Source organism: Vipera berus (genome assembly GCF_964194415.1).
Source record: "Vipera berus genome assembly, chromosome: W".
Lineage (NCBI taxonomy): Eukaryota > Metazoa > Chordata > Lepidosauria > Squamata > Viperidae > Vipera > Vipera berus.
Genome location: NC_138210.1, coordinates 32929633 through 32949550, shown reverse-complemented (window position 1 = coordinate 32949550; position 19918 = coordinate 32929633).

Below are 19918 nucleotides of genomic sequence, written 5' to 3'. Positions count from 1 at the left end.
ACACTACCCCATGGCCGATCCGGGTGGCAGAAGCATTTTTCAGGCCTCCGGAGCTCACATCCATGGTCTCGTGGCAATTTTGGGGAGTGCAAGTGGCCCAATCCGCACTCCGGAGGCCTGGAAAATGCTTCTGCTGTCTGGATATAGGGCTGCAGTGATTTCGCGCACCCCCCACGGCCGATCCAGGTGACAGAAGCGTTTTCCAGGCCTCTGGAGTTCACATCCATGGCCTTGCGGTGTGCAAACAGCCCGATCCGCGCTCCAGAGGCCTGGAAAATGCTTCTGCTGCCTGGGTCTAGGGCTGCAGAGCGTTTTCACGCACCCCCTATGGCCGATCCAGGTGGCAGAAGGATTTTCCAGGCTTCCGGAGGCCAGATCCGGCTGCTGGGGCGCCGCAAAAATCGTTCCAGAGGCTTACCTGGACTCGTGCTGGCAGCTGCCTCCACCATCCAGCCCAGATCCGCCCAGCAGCTCTTGTAGCTTCTCCCTGACCTCAGTGCAGAGAGAAAGAGAGCGAGAGTGCAGGTGCACATGGAGAGGCGGAGGGAAGCATCCTGGTCCCACCTCCCTCCAGGGCAATGACACGCGTACCCACAGGCATGGCTCTGTGTACCGCCTATGGCACGCATGCCATAGATTCGCCACCACAGGTCTAGAAAAAATTGGGCTGTTTTTGGCATTAGGTAATGCTGGCCACATGGCCAAAGAAGTGTCTGTGCATAATGATGGCTCCCTCGGCTAAGAAATGTAGATGATGATGATGATGATGATGATGATGATGATGATGATGATGATTGTTATTATTATTGTTATTGTTATTATTATTATTATTATTTATTGGATTTATATACCGCCCTTCTCCCGAAGGACGCCCAACGCAGGAGGCAGTCAGTCAGGAGTAAACAGAGGAAGGCAATGGGGCACCTCGGAAGGAGGCACAGAGAGGCCACGCCCAGAACTGTATTTAAGGGGAATGTGTGGGAGGGCTGGTTTGCTGAAGGCAACCGCTTGGATTGTTCCTGCTTCTTAGCTCGTGTTTTATGGTTGGTGTCTTGTCTTGCTCTGTTTTATGTGAATAAATTTGGCAGGCGTAATTCCAGCCTCTTGCCGTTTGTAAAGGGGTTGTCCCTGCCTTTTCTGCAGGGCCGGTAGCAGGCTGGTACAGAACAGGGAGGTTGACACCGGCAAAAGGTGCTCCCGTAAATAATCCGGACCCATGCCATTTAGGGCTTTATAGGTCATCACCAGCACCTTGAATCTCACCCGGAAGACAACTGGAAGCCAATACAGCTCGTGGAGAAGAGGTGTTACATGGGAGTATCGGGAGACCCCCATCACAACTCACGCGGCTGTATTCTGCACCAGTTGGAGCCTCCGAGGGGACTTCAAGGACAGCCCCATGTCACGAGCGCATGGGTAACTGTATGTAGGGCATCTCGGTCCAAGTAGGGCCGCAACTGGCACACCAGGCGAACCTGGGCAAAAGCCCCCCTGGTCACAGCTCCTATATGATCTTCTAAACTGAGCTGTGAGTCAAGGAGGACACCCAAGTTGCGAGCCCTATCTACGGGGATAACACCTCACCTCACGGGGATAACACCTCATAGTTAAAAGATGGAATAGAGTGGATAACCTGAGATGCCGGTATATACAGCCACTCGGTCTTGTCGGGATTTAGACGAAGCCTGTTCCTCCCCATCCAGACCCTCACCGCCTCCAGGCAATGGGACATCACGTCGAGGGCATCACTGGGTTGATTTGGGGTGGAAATAAAAAGCTGTGTATCATCAGCATACTGATGATACCCCACCCCAAAACCACGAATGATCTCACCCAGCGGCTTCATATAGATGTTGAACAGAAGGGGTGAGAGGACCGACCCCTGAGGGACTCCACAAACGAGAAGCCTCGAGGCCGACCTCTGCCCTCCTGCCAACACCGACTGCAAACGACCCAGCAGGTAGGAGAACCACTGTAAAACAGTGCCACCCACTCCCAACCCCCTGAGGCGCCACAGTAAGATACCATGGTCGATGGTATCAAAAGCCGCTGAGAAGTCTAATAGGACTAGGACAGAGGAATAGCCCCTGTCCCGAGCCCGCCAGAGATCATTCACCAGTGCGACCAATGCCGTCTCCGTGCTGTACCCGGGCCTAAAACCAGATTGGTAGGGGTCCAGATAATTCGCTTCCTCCAGGAACAGAGGGAGCTGATGTGCCACCACACTCTCAACAACCTTCGCTAGAAAGCAAAGGTTGGAGACCGGACGATAGTTGTTCAAAATAGCCGGGTCCAGGGCAGGCTTCTTGAGGAGGGGCCTCACCACCGCCTCCTTCAAGGTGGCAGGGAAGCTACCCTCCCTCAAAGAAGCAGTTATTACCGCCTGGAGCCAGCCTCGTGTCCCCTCCCAAGCTGCATATACCAGCCAGGAGGGGCACGGGTCCAATAAACACGTGGTGGAACTCCGCCTCCCCATGATCCTGTCCACTTCTTCTGGAGTCACAGGGTCGAATTCTTACCGGTCTACTATAGAGAGCGTCCTCTCGTATGGTATTGTGGTTTGGTATGCTGGTCTGACAGCCACGGACAGGAAAGTATTACAGAGGGTAGTGAGCACAGCACAAGACATTGTGGGCTGTCCCCTGACACCACTGGATGACATCGCCAGGGCTCGTTGCCTTGGAAGAGTGAGGAAGATTCTCAGGGATGACTCACACCCTGGACGGTATCTCTTTACTCTCCTACCATCCGGTAGGAGATATAGGAGTATAGCCAGCCGTACCAACAGGCTGAAAAATAGCTTTTATCCGTGGGCTGTTAGGCTTTTAAATGGGATATAATCTCTGTGAACTTATGCAGAATTGACTTGGGAGGCCGGTGTGTGGTGTAGTTGGTTCACATGGTGTGGTAGGATGGAGGGTTTGTTGTCACTGTGTGTTGGGGGCAGAGAGCACGGGGGGAGGCTCAGCTAATCTCAATGTACACATGTTGTACTTTGACAATAAAGGTTTATTATTATTATTGGCGTTTCAGGGGCTGGCAGCTTGTATTGAGCGTCTGGATGAATGTGTGGAAGAAGTAAATCAAAATAATTTGAGATTGGAGGCTAAAATGTCTGAAACAGAGAATAAAATGGATAAGATTGACGATGATGTGGTAATGATACAATACAGAGACATGGAGTTTGCCCTGAGGATAAGAGGTTTGAAAGAGGATTCAAAGGAAAATTTGAAGGAGATTTTAGCAGAAGCTCTGGAACCGATTTTGGGGTGTCAAGCTGAAGATATTATGGTCGATATAGATAAAATATTTCGTGTCAATTCCTGGATTGCCAGGCAAAGAAAATTACCAAGAGATGTGGTAGTTTATTTCACAAAGAGATCAATTAGAAATGTGATTGTTCAAGCTTTTTACAATAACAGATTTAAAGTGGCTGGTCAAGAGGTTTTGATTCTGAAAGAAATTCCTCCAAGAATTTTAAGGAAAAGGAAAGAGTTTGCTTTTTTGGCAGATGAATTAAAGAAGAGGCAGCTCCAGTTTAGATGGGAGATACCAAACGGATTGGTGGTGAACTACGTAGGCATAAGACATCGTCTTAATACAGTTTTGAAGGCATGAGATTTTTATTGCAATATACTGAAAGCAAGTTCTCCGCCATCCCCGGAATTTAAAAGAAGGAAGGAAGAAGGAGCGAGACAGGCACAAATGGAAAATATACAGGGAGATGCAGAAATTATTTCACTGATTGCAAAAGAAGCTCAGCAAACTTTGGAAACTGCGCAGCCCCAGGGATTGTTAGAAGAACCTAAGACTCAAAGAGTGACACGGGCTGCAGCTAGACGAAAGCAACAAGAACAAGAACAACAGAAATCTATAACTACAACTCAAGAATTTACTTATAGTGAAGCAGTGGGAGGTGCGCGACCAAAGAGGCAGGTGCGTGAGGATCTGCAAGACGCGCTCCGAAAGCTTCATGTCACAAAAGATGGCAACAAAGTTTCTAACTTGGAATATTAATGGTTTAAATTCACCGCAAAAGAGAAAGAAAATATTTCAGTATTTGAAACAATTTAAAAATGATGTTACATGTTTGCAAGAGATGCATATTCGTGTATCTGATCAAAAATATTTGATAAATTCTAGATTGGGTACTCAGTTTATTGCATCTGCTTCAGAAAAGAAGAATGGAGTAGTTATCTATGTGAAGAAGGATTTATCAGCTAATTTAATTGAAGCAGATAACCAAGGAAGATATATTATAATTGAACTTTTAATAGAAGGGCAGAAAATACTTTTAATTGGACTATATGCACCTAATCAACAGCAAGGAGAATTTTATAAATTTTTACATAATAAAATAATTCAGTGGGATTATAAATCGTGTATTTTGATGGGAGACTGGAATGGAGTGCTGGATACGCAGAAAGATAAAAAAGGACCTTTCAAAAGCACACCAAATCATGCTAGATTGCCTAAATCTTTTTTTGATATGAAAGATGATTTGGAATTGAGAGATGTCTGAACGAAACGTGGATGAAAAGGATTTTACTTTTTTTCTGATAGACATCAATCCTTTTCCAGGATTGATTTTATATTGACTACTAATGATTTTTTTCCAGGGTTAAGAAGATTAAGATATGTCCAAGAACTTTATCAGACCATAGCCCAGTATGGATGGAGTTGGACAAGGGAAAGGGAGATAGGAGGTCTTGGAGGTTAAATGAAAATTTGTTTAGATATGAAGAAAATGTGTAAGAATGTAAAAAATATATGAAAGAATTTTTTATAACAAATATGCATAAAGGTACTTCTATTGAAATGGTTTGGGATGCAAGTAAAGCTTATATGAGAGGAGAGTTAATATATTTGAATAATATAGACGTAAATTGGAATATAACTGCAAAGAGCTAGAGGAGGAAATAAAGATGAAAGAGAAGGCTTTTATTTTGAACCCATCTAATAAGAGGGTGAAAGAAGCAATTAATCTGTTAAGAGGGCAGTTTAATATGTTGATGGCAGACCAAGTGGCAACTAATTTACGGTATGCTAAACATAATACTTTTTGGAATGCTAATAGGCCAGGTAGATGGTTAGCTTATCTGTTAAGGAAAAAACAAAAGTTACGTAATATAGATAAGATACAATATAAGGGTAAAGAGGTGTTTCAGCAAAATTTTATTAAAAAGGCTTTTGTTGAATTTTATTCTCAATTATATGTTAGGAATGTAACTCAAGGTCTAGATATAGATAGATATTTACAAGGTGTGAATATCCCTGTACTTACACAAGAGCAAAGGGAAGGAATGAATCAATTGATAACTGTTGAAGAAATTATTTTAGCAATTAAACAATTAAAAGTGGGTAAGGCACCTGGAACAGATGGTTTGACAGCCATTTATTATAAAAATTTACAAATAGAAATGGTGGAACCTCTAAAAGAATTATTTAGAACAATTCAGTCTGGAGGAGAAGTTCCTCCTTCGTGGAAAACAGCTTTTATAACGTTAATTCCAAAGGAAGATCAAGATCTTACTCAAACTAAAAATTACAGACCAATATCGCTTTTAAATACTGATTATAAGATATTTTCTAAAATCTTAGCAAATAAGATTAATGAAGGTTATACAGCAAAAGATTCATAGTGATCAAACAGGATTTATAAGTGGTAGACAAATGAAAAATAATGTGAGACATATTGTAAATTTATTAGAATTTTTGGAAAAAAATAAGTCCCCGCAGTGCTGATTTTTTTGGATGCTGAAAAGGCCTTTGATCAATTGAATTGGCAATTTTTATTTAAAGTATTGGAGAAGATGGAGTTTGGAGATAGGTTTTTACAACCTATTAGGGCAATATATCAGAAACAAACAGCTCAAATAATAATTAATGGTAGTTTAACAGAGGCTTGTAAAATTGAAAAGGGTACAAGACAGGGATGTCCGTTGTCACCTTTGTTGTTTGTTTTAACATTGGAAATATTATTGATCAAGATACGTGATTCAAATAAGATAAAGGAAATTAAGATAAAAGATCAAGATTATAGATTAAGGGCGTTTGCGGATGACTTGGTTATTACATTAAGTCAACTGACTTTGTCGGTTGTAGACTTGATGGAGATAATTTTGCAATATGGAAAAGTTTCTGGATTTAAGATAAATAGGCAAAAAACTAAAGTACTGTCTAAAAATATGACTATAGAACAAAAGGAAGTCCAAGAAAAATTAACAGGATTTGAAATTGTTAAAAAGATTAAATATTTAGGGGTATATATTTCAGTTTCAAATGTGAAATTATATAAAAATAATTATGAATTGTTATGGTTAAAAGTACAAAAAGAGTTAGCTAGTTGGAGAAAATTACAATTGTTTTTATTGGGAAGAATTGCAGCAGTGAAAATGAATGTCTTACCAAAATTTTTATTTTTGTTTCAAATGATACCTATACTTAAAAAAGATTCAAATTTGGAAGAATGGCAGAAAGGTATTAATAAATTTGTTTGGGCAGGGAAAAGACCGAGAGTAAAACTTAAGATAATGCAAGATATACGTGAAAGAGGTGGTCTTAAAATGCCCAATTTTAAATTATATTATGAGGCTGCGATTTTATCATCTATTAGTGATTGGTTTAATTTAACACAAGGAAGATTACTGAATATTGAGGGATGTGATTTATTATATGGTTGGCATGTATATTTGTTGTATGATAAGAAGGTGGATAATATCTTTAAAACTCATATATTAAGATATGCTCTGTTGCGAGTTTGGAAAAAATACCGATATAAGTTAAATTATAAAATACCAATTTGGGCAATACCTAAACACGCAATAGAAAATATAAGTGTGGGATTTAAACATGATGTGACTACATATAAAGAAATTCTTAGAATGGAAAGGAATGTATGGCAATTAAAGTCGTTTAATACTTTAAAAGAAGAAAAAATAGTACAGACCTGGTTTCAGTATGGGCAGTTACAAGCTAGATGGAAAGAAGACCAGAAAATTGGCATTTCGACAACTGATGAAAATTTGGTAAAACAAATCAGAGATCAAAGTCAAGCGCATATAAGAAGGATATATAATGCATTGATAGAAATAGATTCAGAAACGGAACTTGTTAAAGATTGTATGATAAAATGGGCCCAGAATTTTCAGGAGCCAATAACGATGGATATTTGGGGAAAAAATTTGGGTCAGAAATGTAAAATTCCCACAGGCACAAAATTTAAGAGAGAATTTTTATAAAATGTTTTATAGATGGCATTTAGATCCGAAAAAATTAGCATGTATGTACCTAAATTATCAGCCTAAATGTTGGAGGTGTGGTTGTGATGATGCAACGTATTATCATATATGGTGGACTTACAAAAAAGTTAAAGCTTTTTGGATTAAAATTTGGTGGAATATGCAGAAAATATTTAAGAAAAAGATAAGGTTTTCTCCACAGTTATTTCTGTTGGGTATTATTACAGATTGTACTGTTATAGAAACCAAATTGATGTTGAATTTAATAATGGCAGCAAGACTTTTGGTATCTCAATATTGGAAGAAGGAGGATCTGCCTACGATAGATGAGTGGACTTTAAAAGTTTCAAACCTGGCAGAAATGGCAAATATTTCAGCATATTTGAAAGAACAATCGCAACAGAGATATATTTTGGAATGGAGAAGATGGATCAATTATATTCAGAATAAATATGGGACTAAAAAGTTTCATTTAGCATATGAATAAGCATTAGTATTATAAGATGTATTATTATTTAGTTATTAGTATTTAGTTATCTAGTTATGTTTAAGGGGAGTTAAAGTGTGATAGAATTTTAAGTGTTTTATTTTAGTCAGTTAGCTTATTTTAGCTTAAGTTTGTAAAAGTTAATACCCTGTATTCAGCTCTGGGAAGTCAGGGGGGAGGGGGAGGGAGGGTAAGTGGGGGGGAGGGGGAGGGAGGGAGTTTATGTTTTTAAAATGTATTTTAAAACTTTTCAATTTAAAAAAAAAGAAGCCACGATTCCTGAGCTCGATACGAAGGCAAAGCAATTCTGGCCAAATCTTCAAGGCAATTTGAAGATGGATTGGCAGTGAGAACAACCCCCGGCTGGGTCATGGGAAGATGCCATTGTCAAGGAATCCAAAGTCTGCTACAAGTGCTGTGAGTGTACGGAACACGCGACCAAAGCTTGGGCAACTAAGGTGAAAGGCCACCTATGCAAGAGTGACAAGCACCCGGGAGCCCTGTATCCAGACTCTGAGCAGCTACAACGAGAAACTTCTACTCCTCCTCTGACCAAGGAGCTTCAGCATGTCTCCAAAGAGCACCCAGAGGCGCCCGCCAAGGTCCACTGTACCCTCGTTCATGCACCCACATCTGTTTGGGTAAAGTCTGCCCCAACGGACGCTCAGAAGAAGCTATGAAGATGTATGTATCAATAGATACACAAAGCTATGATGTCCCAAGTGAAGAAACGTCTTTCAGAATATCAACAGAGCATGGCGGGGAGAAGTCCACGGTCCCTGCTGCCGCCATCACTAGAATGGGACTCCTTACCAGATGATCGCAGTCAAAGTCCAACACCAGAGGTAGCAAGAACCATACCTCACCTGTCGCACCTGGCGGATCACTTCCCTGCCCTAGATAAAATGATCCAGAGCAGACACGCTGAGCTTGCCCCACCACTGAGGAAAGATGAAGAATGCTGGTATCTACCATTCTTTGGAGTGTACCACCCACAAAAGCCAGGTCAGATAGGAGTAGTCTTCGATGCCAGTGCACAGTTCCAAGGCATTTTTTTGAACAAAGTCCTTCTTACAGGGCCTGACCTCACCAACAGTTTGCTTGGAGTGCTCATGCGCTTCAGAAATGAAGCTGCAGTGGTCATGGCTAACATCCAGCAGGTGTTTTGTTTGTTCTACGTCAGGGAAGATCATCACAATTACCTGCACTTCCTGTGGTTCAGCGATGACCAGCACAGCCAGCAGATAACAGAATACAGAATGCAAGCACACGTTTTTGGGAATGGCTCTTCCCCTGCAATTGCTAACTACGGTCTGCAACACACCGCCCGTATAGGTGAAGCCAAACATGGTACAGATGCCAGATGCTTCGTAGAATGGGATTTCTATGTTGATGACGGCATAAAATCTGTACCCACTCCAGCAGAAGCCATGGACCTATTAAAAAGGATACATCACATGTTAGCGGCAGCTAACCTTAGGTTACACAAAATTACATCCAACAGCGAACAAGTAGTAGACCACGTTAAGGGTCTACAGGACCTCGACTTTGGCATAGACGATCCTCTCATCCAGCGCAGTATCAGTTTGTGTTGGGACTTGAAGGATGTCTTCACCTTCAGAACACCGGCAAAGGACACCGCCTTCACAAGAAGAGTTTTGTCCACAGTAAACAGCCTGTTCGACCCTCTAGGTTTTGCTGCACCCATAACAGTCCAAGCGAAGCTTCTTCTGCACGCACTCTCCCAAGACGCCACAGACTGGGACAAGCCACTCCCCCCACAGCACAAGCAAGAGTGGGAGACGTGGTGTAGATCCCAAAGTTGTCTCCAAAGTGTCCACGTACAGCGCACATATGTTCCCATTTCACTTGCCGCCGCAACAAAGAAAGAGCTGCATGTGTTCTCAGATGCTTCGACGAAGGCAATAGCAGCTGTAGGATACATCAGAATCTACGGCGGGGAGAGCTACAACGTTGGTTTCATTATGGGAAAGGCGAAACTAGCACTACAATGAAGTCACACAGTACCCAGGTTGGAACTCTGCGGTGCCGTTTTGGCTGTAGAAATAGCAGACCTGATAACGAAAATGATAAGACCTTGAGCTACAATCCACCACCTTCTATATAGACAGCAAGGTGGTATTAGGCTACATCCACAACCGAAGCAGACGCTTCTATGTCTACGTAAGCAACAGAGTAGAAAGGATCAGAAGATCTTCAAATCCTGAACAGTGGCGATAAGTGCCAACAGATCAGAATCCAGCGGACCAAGCTATGTGGTCCATTCCTGAATCACAGTTGGCAGACTCAGTCTGGCTAAAGGGTCCTGAGTTCTTGGCTCGTCCAGATAGCCAGACATCAGAAAAAACAGAATATTACGAGCTTCTAGACCCAGATCAAGATAACAACGTTTGACCTCAGGTACCCAGCAGATTGCTCAAACAGAATGAGAAAATGACCGTCCAGACAATCTGCTTGGCAACAAGGATTGAGGAGACAGAGAAGCCGGCTCCTAATCATTTCCTAGAACCGGATCTCTTCAAATGCTTCTCCAGATGGAAACCTCTCGTAGTGGGCATAGCAGTGATCGTTTTCTGCATCGTGAGATGAGCTTCCCAGACAGCTATCTCTAAGCCGAGAGAGGGATTTTTCGAAGTGAGCAGCAAGATACATACCTAATGGAATTTGAATATCTGGAAGCTAAAAAGACTGTCCCAAAGTCCAGTGCATTGCTAAATTTGAACCCGTTCTTGGATAGTCATAACTTATGTCAAGCCCTGTAGGCTTGCCACTTCAGGGAGGGGGGAGGGAGACAGCCGAGGGAGAGTACGTCCTGGTGGCAGGCTGCTGACATCACCATCGAACTCCCAGGGACTCCCTCGTTTCGCCACCAAACAGCTGAGGCTCCCAGCGCCACTGAAATAGCTTCAAACATCAAGCACCCTATCATCCTTCCTGCCCGTCAACATATCACGCACCTATTGGTCCAACACCACCATGAAACTGTCCATCATCAAGGCAGGCACTTTCCAGAAGGTGCCATCGGAGTGGCTGGTTTCTGGATTGTGGGAGCCAAAAGATGCATCGCCACCATTTTGTACAGATGCCTGCATTGCCGTAAACAATTTGGGCAATTTAGGCTCCCAGCAAATGCGCGCCGAAGAAGTGATGGGAGAAGGAAGAGAGGAAAAGAAACAGCGGGTGGGGGGGAAGTGCCCCATTTCTTCTTCTGGCGCAAACTCTGTGCTCAAGGAAGAATGGGGGGGACGAGGATACCAGCCAATCTCTTTGGGAGAGGGGGTGCAGGATGGAGAGGAGGGCAGCTTGCCTTGGAGAGGGAGGGGGGAGCCCTCGTCTGCCTTTTTTCTCTCTCTCTCCTCTCTGCCATATTCCCCTCGCTCCTTTTTAAAAAGAATCTTTTTTAAAAAAAAAAGCAAAAGTGGCTGGGATTATGAAATCAAATTGGGAGGGAGAAGGGAAGTTTGCTTCCTTCTTAGGGATCGCACCGCAGGGGTTGTGGGGAATGGGGAGCGGCGGGGGAAGACTGCGGGAAACCAGGATGGTTAGAGCTGCCCCCGCACTGGCCAGCTTTGCTCCTGGGGCTCAGCCACCGACTTGATTAATGAGGGTTTGTTGCCAGATCCGGCTGGGTTCGTACCCCCAGACTGAGCTATAAATCACGGTTTGCAACCTGCTGTACTCCCCCACGTTCTGAGCCACAAACGAGCGAGGTGTTATAATTGGGCTCAGCACCGCTCCCTGGTTCAGCTCACAAGTCTCGTTTTAACCATGGTTTGCCAGCTAAGCAAGACACAGCCAGGTTCACTTGTCGCACTAACCCAGAAGAAGAAGGGGGGGACGAGGAGGAGGAAGAGCACCGATTGACAAACTGCCAGCCAATCTCTTTGGGAGAGGGGGCGCAGGATGGAGAGGAGGGCAGCTTGCCTTGGAGAGGGAGGGGGGAGCCCTCCTCATCTGCCTTTCATTCTCTCTTTCCTCACTTGGCCAGCCGGCCAGCTTGTTCTCTGACAAGCTGACATACCGTGGACAGTCTTCTGCAGCTTGCTTTCCTCCACGGAGACGTAGCAAGGGAGAGAGAGAGAAGGGAAGCGCAAGTGCCTTTCTCTGTCTCTCTGTCTCTCTCACTCACACACACAGCACACAAACACACTGAGTGGGGGAAGAGAACTGGCAGACCAAGGGCAGAAAGAGAGAGGGAGGAAGGGAGGGAGGGAGAGACAGAGGGAGGGAGAGAGAGAGAGGGAGGGAGGGAGGGAGAGAGAAAATATGAATATATGTGGTTGTCCTTACTGGACTTTTGGTAAATAACGTTTAATGAAATATTTTGATGTTTTTTTAATTATGAGGTGAGGTATGGGGATAATTATGCTGTATTTAAAGATGGTAGATAAGCTACTAAATTGTTTTTACCTGTTGGGATGAAGGAGAAAGGGTTTTTTCCCCTCTTTCTCCTGTCATTTTCTCTCCCCCCCCCCCGTAATTTTTTTCTTTTCCATTCCGCCAGCCAAAATTCCCTGATGAGGCCTGCAGCATGCCAGTCCCATTGGGGTGAGATGGTTCCTCAAGTAACCTGGACCCATGCCATGCAGGGCTTTGAAGGTAATAATCAACACCTAGAAAGGCACCCAGAAGCATACTGCTGAGTGTAGCGGAGACATTGCTGGACTTTGTTTCCTCTTCTGTGAAGCTTAGTAGGGCAGTCCTTGACAACGTGCCCACTTTCTCTGCAGTAGAAACAAAGGGCTAGTTCCCTGCGTCATTGCCATTCCCCTGCAGTGGGGGCTTCTCTGGCTGCTCCAATCTGCATCAGTTCTTCACTGTCCAAATCCAGGGTGGTTGGGAGGTTCGAGGTGGTGACAGGAGGAGGCAGCTGTGGAGGCGGCTGGGAGGGACTGAAGAGTCCCCAAAGTTCTGCGAGTCAAGATTCAGCTGTTATAGAGGCTAAGTAGATGTCCTGTAAAGTATGGGGAATTCCTTGCCTGATCAGTTCTGTGGTGATGGTCTGGTTAAGTCTGCTTCTGAACTGTGATATTAGGGCTGGCTCGTTCCAATCTAGATCAGTGAGAAATTTGAATTCTTCCATGTAAGTCCTCATTGTGGTGTTGCCCTGGCAAAGCTGGTGGATGTGCTGATTGGCAGTTTCCCTCTGAATAGGGTCTCCAAAGTGCTCTCTAAATCTGACAGGGTCATTACTTTCAATGAGTGGAAGCACCCATCTGGAAGTAGAGTCGATTAATAGGCTGAGGATGAGGGAGACTTGTGACTTCACACTGGGCAAGGAATGTTCTCATCTTGTCACTCTCTCTGGTGAATCTCAGTGGTAGGTAGCTGGGAGTCTTGAGGATGAGCACAGCAGCTATCGGCAGTTGGCCCTGGGCAGGTGGGGCAGGTTGTTGAGGTTGCTAGAGAGGCATTTGTTGAGTCAGGACTTGAAGTATCTGATGCACATTGGCCGCTAAATTCCTCATCTCGTCTTCCATGCCATCTGGGTGCCTGCTGAGAGTACATACATCTGGCTTGTCTGCTGTTGCTTCAGCTCTGGGATCTGAAGCCATAGCTTAAATATTTCAGAGTCTATGAAAATGTTTTGATGTTGAGTAGTAGTTCAGATTAATGTCAAGCGCAGGAAATCAGGAGTCCAGGAAGTTCAAATGAATATAATTTATTGTATGCTAATGCTCTCTACAAGAATCTGAACTAACAGTCAAAGCAAATTGGCGGTAGATAAGGCTCAACAGAATTCAAGGTGGGCCGGATCACTTTTGGTGGGAAGGAACTCAAGACTGATGATCTGTTTGACCCCTCCCTCGGGCTCAGCCTGGTCATCTCCTACAGAGAATTCTCAAATGCTTTCATGTTAGGAATTATTCTATATAGTATATGTACACAGGTTTATTAACACTCGAGATACCAACTTCTTAGTTAAAGGTTGAGAAGAACCTGTTGTGACTCAGGGCCAGCCGGTGGGTCCGGTAGCCGGCTCAGATGTATCGGATGACTCAGATGAGGGGGAGGAGGGAGACGAACTGGCTGATGATGGCTTGGAGGCTTGGCAGAGCTCCCAGCCGGGGCCCTCTTCTCAGCTGCGTGAGCCCGATAGTGCGGAGGATGATGACCCACAGCTGGCCCTGTTCAAGGACGCCCGACGCAGGAGGCAGTCGAGCAGGACTAAGCAGAAAAAGGCTGCGGGTCTCCTCGGGAGGAGGCACAGGGAGACCACGCCCTGAACTCTAAATAAAAGGAGTGTTTGGGGAGGGGCTGGTTGCTGAAAGCAACCCTTCCGCTTGAGGATTCAAGTTCCTGTGCTTTTGGTTTTTTGTTCTGTTGTTTTGCTTGTGAATTAAACTTGGCAGACGCTTTGCAGCCTCAGACGCTCTCCAGTCTCTACTGCTTGAACAGGGGTTTGCCTTATTACAAGGCCGGTAGTTGGCTGGTTCAGAACAGAACCCAGGACTATTCAGACATTACCATGAAGCCACAACAACCATCCAAAATCACTGTGCCCAAGAATATTCTTCTCCTTTTGATAGTACATTAAAGATCTAGATGGACACAAAATATGCCCATCAAAGTATCGAAATATTTTACATAAATATGTATATTAGTTTTATTCTGAATAACTTGCAAACTCTTTGCTCCTGAACACCATCTGATAGTAGCTACACACAATGCAAATCTGTAGTTGCTGCTGCTGCTTTCATGTCGGAAACACCTAGGTGCTTCCAGGTTGAAAAGATTAGATGGTGAAATCACCATTGCCCAGGGGATGGCCAGTTGGGGGCTCCTTTCATGTCCCCGTTAATTGCCCACTAAAGTGGTACTCGTGATTACTTAGTTTTGATTCAATTTTAAAGAATAGGTTTGAAAGATCATCATGGGCAGCGCCTGGTTTATTTTTTCTCCTTTTTTAAAATGTTTGAGTCTTGCATCTCAATCAACTAATGAGAGATTCAGCTGGTTAAAATAGAACTAAACCATAGAAAATACAGATAAATGATGCTGTTCTGTTCACAAATTATAGACTTGTCACTTCCGGCAGCACTGCCGCTTCGAATGGCGGCGTTCTGAAGCCGCCCGATCCTGGGAAGCGTCAAAACGCCCGGAGGCAGCAAAACCAGCTGTTCCGCGGCACTGGAGCTTCTTCTTCGGGAGAAGAGGGAGAGTCGAGCCTGCCTGGATAGAGGTAGAGCCCCCATACGATCCTCCCAAGTAGTTTGGGGGATAAAAGGGTGAGCTCCCTCGGAGCCCAGGCTTTCTCCGCTCCCAGGACGTCTTCGCTCCAAAAGGAGTGGAACAAGACGCGACAACTGCACCTGCTGCTTAGAGGGGACTGTGAGTATTTTGAAAAGCAGGCAGAGCAAAGCAGGAAGATCTGGATTTTTAAACTGGATCTTAACTTTAACTCAGTTTCATTATCTTCTTCAAGCTTCAAGTGTGAAATGGAGTGAAAATGGCGCTGGAGTGTTTCTCTCCTGTGTGAAGTGACTGTGTTTGAAAAGTGTTATATTTTGCTACAAAGCAAGAGATACAACTCGCAATTGACTCTATTCAGTATTGGATTTTGTGTATTTGATTTTGTGTATTTGAAAGCCTGTTCCCTATTCTTCTTATTGAAAGTTAAAAACTCTGGGAGAATTGTTACTTTTTTTTTTTCCTTTTCTTCCTGAACTTTGATTCTGCTGGGTGACAGAGGAAATTGAAACTTAAGAGATGGCTGCGAAACGTGGGGGAGGGCCCCCGCTTTCTAAGAACGCTATCTCCTCACCTATGCCACAAACTGCAGGGCAGACTTCGATGAAACCTACAGTACAACCACCCTCTCCCCCACCTCCTGCATTTACACTGACAGACATCCAGCAAGTTGTGATGCAGTCAACGCAAGTTCTGCAACAAGAAATAAAGAATCAAAACAACCAGATGAGGGAAGATATAGTGCTTGCACTCCAGGGCTTAGCAGCACATATAGAACGCCTGGATGCTCGTGTGGATTCAGTTATGGAGTATGTGGAGAACTTGGAAAATAAAATTACTGATGCTGAGCAGAAGGTTGATAGAGCAGAGGCCAAGATTGACAGAACAGGGGATGAGGTCACTATATTAGAGTATAAGAGCATGGAGTTTGCTTTGCGTATTAGAGGCCTCAAAGAGAATCCTAAAGAAAATCTGGAATGGGAAATAGCACAAGCAGTGGCTCCTGTTTTGAAATGGGAACCTGAAGAATTACTTAAGGAAATGGATAAGATATTTAGAGTTAACTCCTGGATTGCTAGGCAAAAAAGTCTACCTAGAGATGTAGTGATCTATTTTTCCAGGAGATCAACTAGAAATTCTATTATCCAGGCCTTTTATCGGGAAAAATTCCAGATTGCAGGCCAAGATATTATGATCTTAAAGGAGATACCTTCAAAAATACTTGGAAAGAGGAAAGACTTTGCCTTTTTGTCTGATGAGCTTAAGAAGCGACAAGTCCAGTTCAGATGGGAAATTCCTATTGGGATTGTGGTAAATTATGCAGGGACCAGATACAGACTGGATACAATCTTAAAAGCAAAAGATTTCTACACTAAGGTCCTGAAAGCAGGTTTACCACCATCTCCCCGAATTAAGAGAACAGAAGCTAGACAAGATGATAAACAATTGAGTGAAGAGGCAATGTTACTGCCCCCTGAGGAGATCCAGAAACCGGAGGCCATAGAACAGAATTTGATATTAAAGGAAGACCCAAAAAAACAGAGGATGACAAGAGCTGCACATAAGCGTATGGAAAAGGAACAAAAACAGAAGTCTGCAACTGGTTCAGCTACGCAAGATGCGACTGTTTTAGAGCCTGTGGGAGGAGCACGTCCTAAGAGAGCAACAGCTGATCTTCAGGCCATGTTCCAAAGGCTCATGGTCACCAGAGATGGTGAAGTTCCTGACATGGAATGTTAACAGGCTAAATTCACCACAGAAAAGAAAGAAAGTATTTTTTTATTTGAAACAACATAAAAATGACGTTGTTTGTTTACAAGAGACACATATTGCATTAAGAGATCAAAAATATTTGACTAATTCCCGATTGGGAACATATTTTGCATCTTCTGCTCCGGACAAGAAGGCTGGAGTGGTTATTTACTTAAGAAAAGACTTTTCGGCAAGGTTGATTGAATCAGATAAGCAAGGGAGATATGTTAGTATTGAATTAATATTACAAGGAAAGAAAGTTCTTCTTATTGGATTATATGCTCCAAATCAACAACAGCAAAAAAATTTTAAATTCTTACACCAAAGGCTAATTGAACTGGATTACAAATCTGTTATTATGATGGGGGATTGGAATGGGGTCTTGGTGCCATCTGAAGACAAGAAGGGGTCTTCTAAAACCCTTTGTAACTCAAAATTGCCTAAAGCCTTTTTTGATTTGAAGGAAGATCTGGAATTAAGAGATGTATGGCGGGAAAGGAATATGAGAGACAGGGATTTTACTTTTTTTCGGATAGACACAAATCTTTTTCCAGGATTGACTTCATTTTGATTACTACTGACCTTTCCTCCTCGGTTAAGAATGTTAAGATTTTCCCTAGGACAATGTCTGACCATAGTCCTGTTTGGCTGGAGCTCTTTACTGAAGACACTAGTAGGAGATCCTGGAGGCTGAATGAGAACTTATTTACAAATGACTTGTTCTTGCAGAAATGTAGAGAACATATGAAAGAATTTTTTGTCACGAATATGCATAAAAGTACTTCGATGGAAATGGTTTGGGATGCTAGTAAGGCCTATATGAGAGGGGTTTTGATTTATATGAATAATGCTTATAGGCGTAAGCAAGTGCAAAAACGTTTAAATATCGAGGAAGAGATTAAAATTAAAGAGAAAAAGTTTATTTTGAATCCATTGGATAATAATTTAAAGATCTCAATACATTTATTGAAAGAACAATTTAATATGCTATTGGCTGATCAAGTAGCAACTAATTTGCGTTATGCCAAACACAATACTTTCTGTAACGCCAACAAGCCTGGTAGATGGCTGGCTTATCAATTAAGGAAGAAACAGAAATTACGTACTATAGACAAAATAGAATATAAAGGAAAAGAAGTCTACCAACAAAATTTGATTAAGAGGAGTTTCCTAGATTTTTACTCGAAATTATATTCTAAAGAGAATATACAAGCTCTAGATATAGATAAGTATCTACAGGGAGCTCATTTCCCAAGACTTTCACAAGAACAACAACTTGAGATGAATTGCCCAATTACACCAGAAGAAATTTCTTTAGCTATTAAACAGTTGAAATTGGGCAAAACTCCAGGAACAGATGGATTAACAGCAATTTATTATAAAAAGTTGCTGCCTGAAATGATTGAACCCTTAAAAATTTTGTTTAATGAAATTCAGACTGGAGGCGCAGTTCCTCCATCATGGAGGACAGCTTTTGTATCGTTGATCCCAAAGGAGGATCAAGATCTTACCCAACCTAAAAATTATAGACCTATATCGCTCTTAAATACAGATTATAAGATCTTTGCTAAAGTATTGGCTAATAGATTAATGCAAGTTTTGAAACAAATGATTCATAGTGACCAATCGGGATTTATATCTGGGAGGTATATGAAAAATAATGTAAGACAAATTGTTAACTTGCTTGAATATTTGGATAAGAACAACCAAGTCTCCGCAGCACTGATATTTTTGGATGCAGAGAAAGCCTTTGACCAATTGAATTGGCAGTTTTTATTAAGAGTTGTTGAGGAGATGAATTTTGGAGAAGGTTTTCTACATGCTATTAAAGCTATATATCAACAACAAACTGCACAAATTATAGTTAATGGGGGACTAACAGAGACTTTTAGAATTGAAAAAGGTACAAGGCAGGGCTGCCCCCTATCACCATTATTGTTTGTTTTAACATTAGAGATTTTACTAATTAAAATTCGAGAGTCCTCTTTGATAAAGGGAATTAAAATAAAGCAGAATGATTATAGACTGAGAGCTTTTGCTGATGACTTGGTTGTGACAGTATCCCAACCGCTACAGTCGGTTGTAGACTTGATGGAAATTATAACTCAGTATGGTAAGGTTTCTGGGTTTAAGGTGAACAGTAATAAAACTAAGATATTATCCAAGAATTTATCTACGAGTGAAAGGGATATGTTATCTAACTTAACAGGTTTTGAAATAGTGAAGAAGGTTAAATATCTAGGAGTGCATATTGCAGCCTCAAATGTAAAATTGTATAAGAATAATTATGAAACACTATGGTTGAAGGTACAAAGGGACTTAAATAATTGGAAAAAATTACAATTATCACTACTGGGAAGAATTGCAGTTGTTAAAATGAATGTTCTACCAAAGTTCCTCTTTCTGTTTCAGATGATACCTATACTGAAAAAGGATGCCAACCTTGATCAATGGCAGAAGGGTATTAACAAATTTATCTGGGCGGGGGAAAAACCAAGAGTTAAATTCAAGATTTTACAGGATGCCAGGGAAAGAGGGGGACTCAAGGCGCCGAATTTGAAATTGTACTATGATGCGGCTGTTTTGACCTGGGTTAGTGATTGGCTTAATTTAACTAACAAGAGAATACTTCATCTTGAGGGATGGGATTTGGTATATGGATGGCATGCATACTTGCTTTATGATAAGAAGGTAGACAGGGCTTTTAAATCCCATATTCTTAGAAGTGCTTTACTGCGTGTCTGGAAAAAGTACTATAATAAGTTAAATTATAAAATACCGATTTGGGGAATTCCTGGACACGCGATAGAGGGTGTATCTATGGGAGTGAGTATGGATATGGTTTCTTATAAGGAACTACTCAAATTGCAAGGGAATGATTGGCAACTTAAATCAGCAGAGGAGTTAAGACAAGAAAACATAAATTACTCTTGGTTTCAATATACCCAATTGAAAGCTAGGTGGAAGTCAGATCAAAGCATTATATATCCTCTTTATATGTGCACATTTTGAAAGAGATTCAAAATGTGCACATATAAAGAGGATATATAATGCTTTAATTGAATTGGATTCGGAAACGGAATTGGTTAAAGATTGCATGGTAAAGTGGGCACAAAATATTCAGGAACCAATCTCGTTGGACACCTGGGAGATAATTTGGGTTAGAAATGTTAAATTTACCCAGGCTCAAAATTTAAGAGAAAATTTTTACAAAATGTTTTATAGA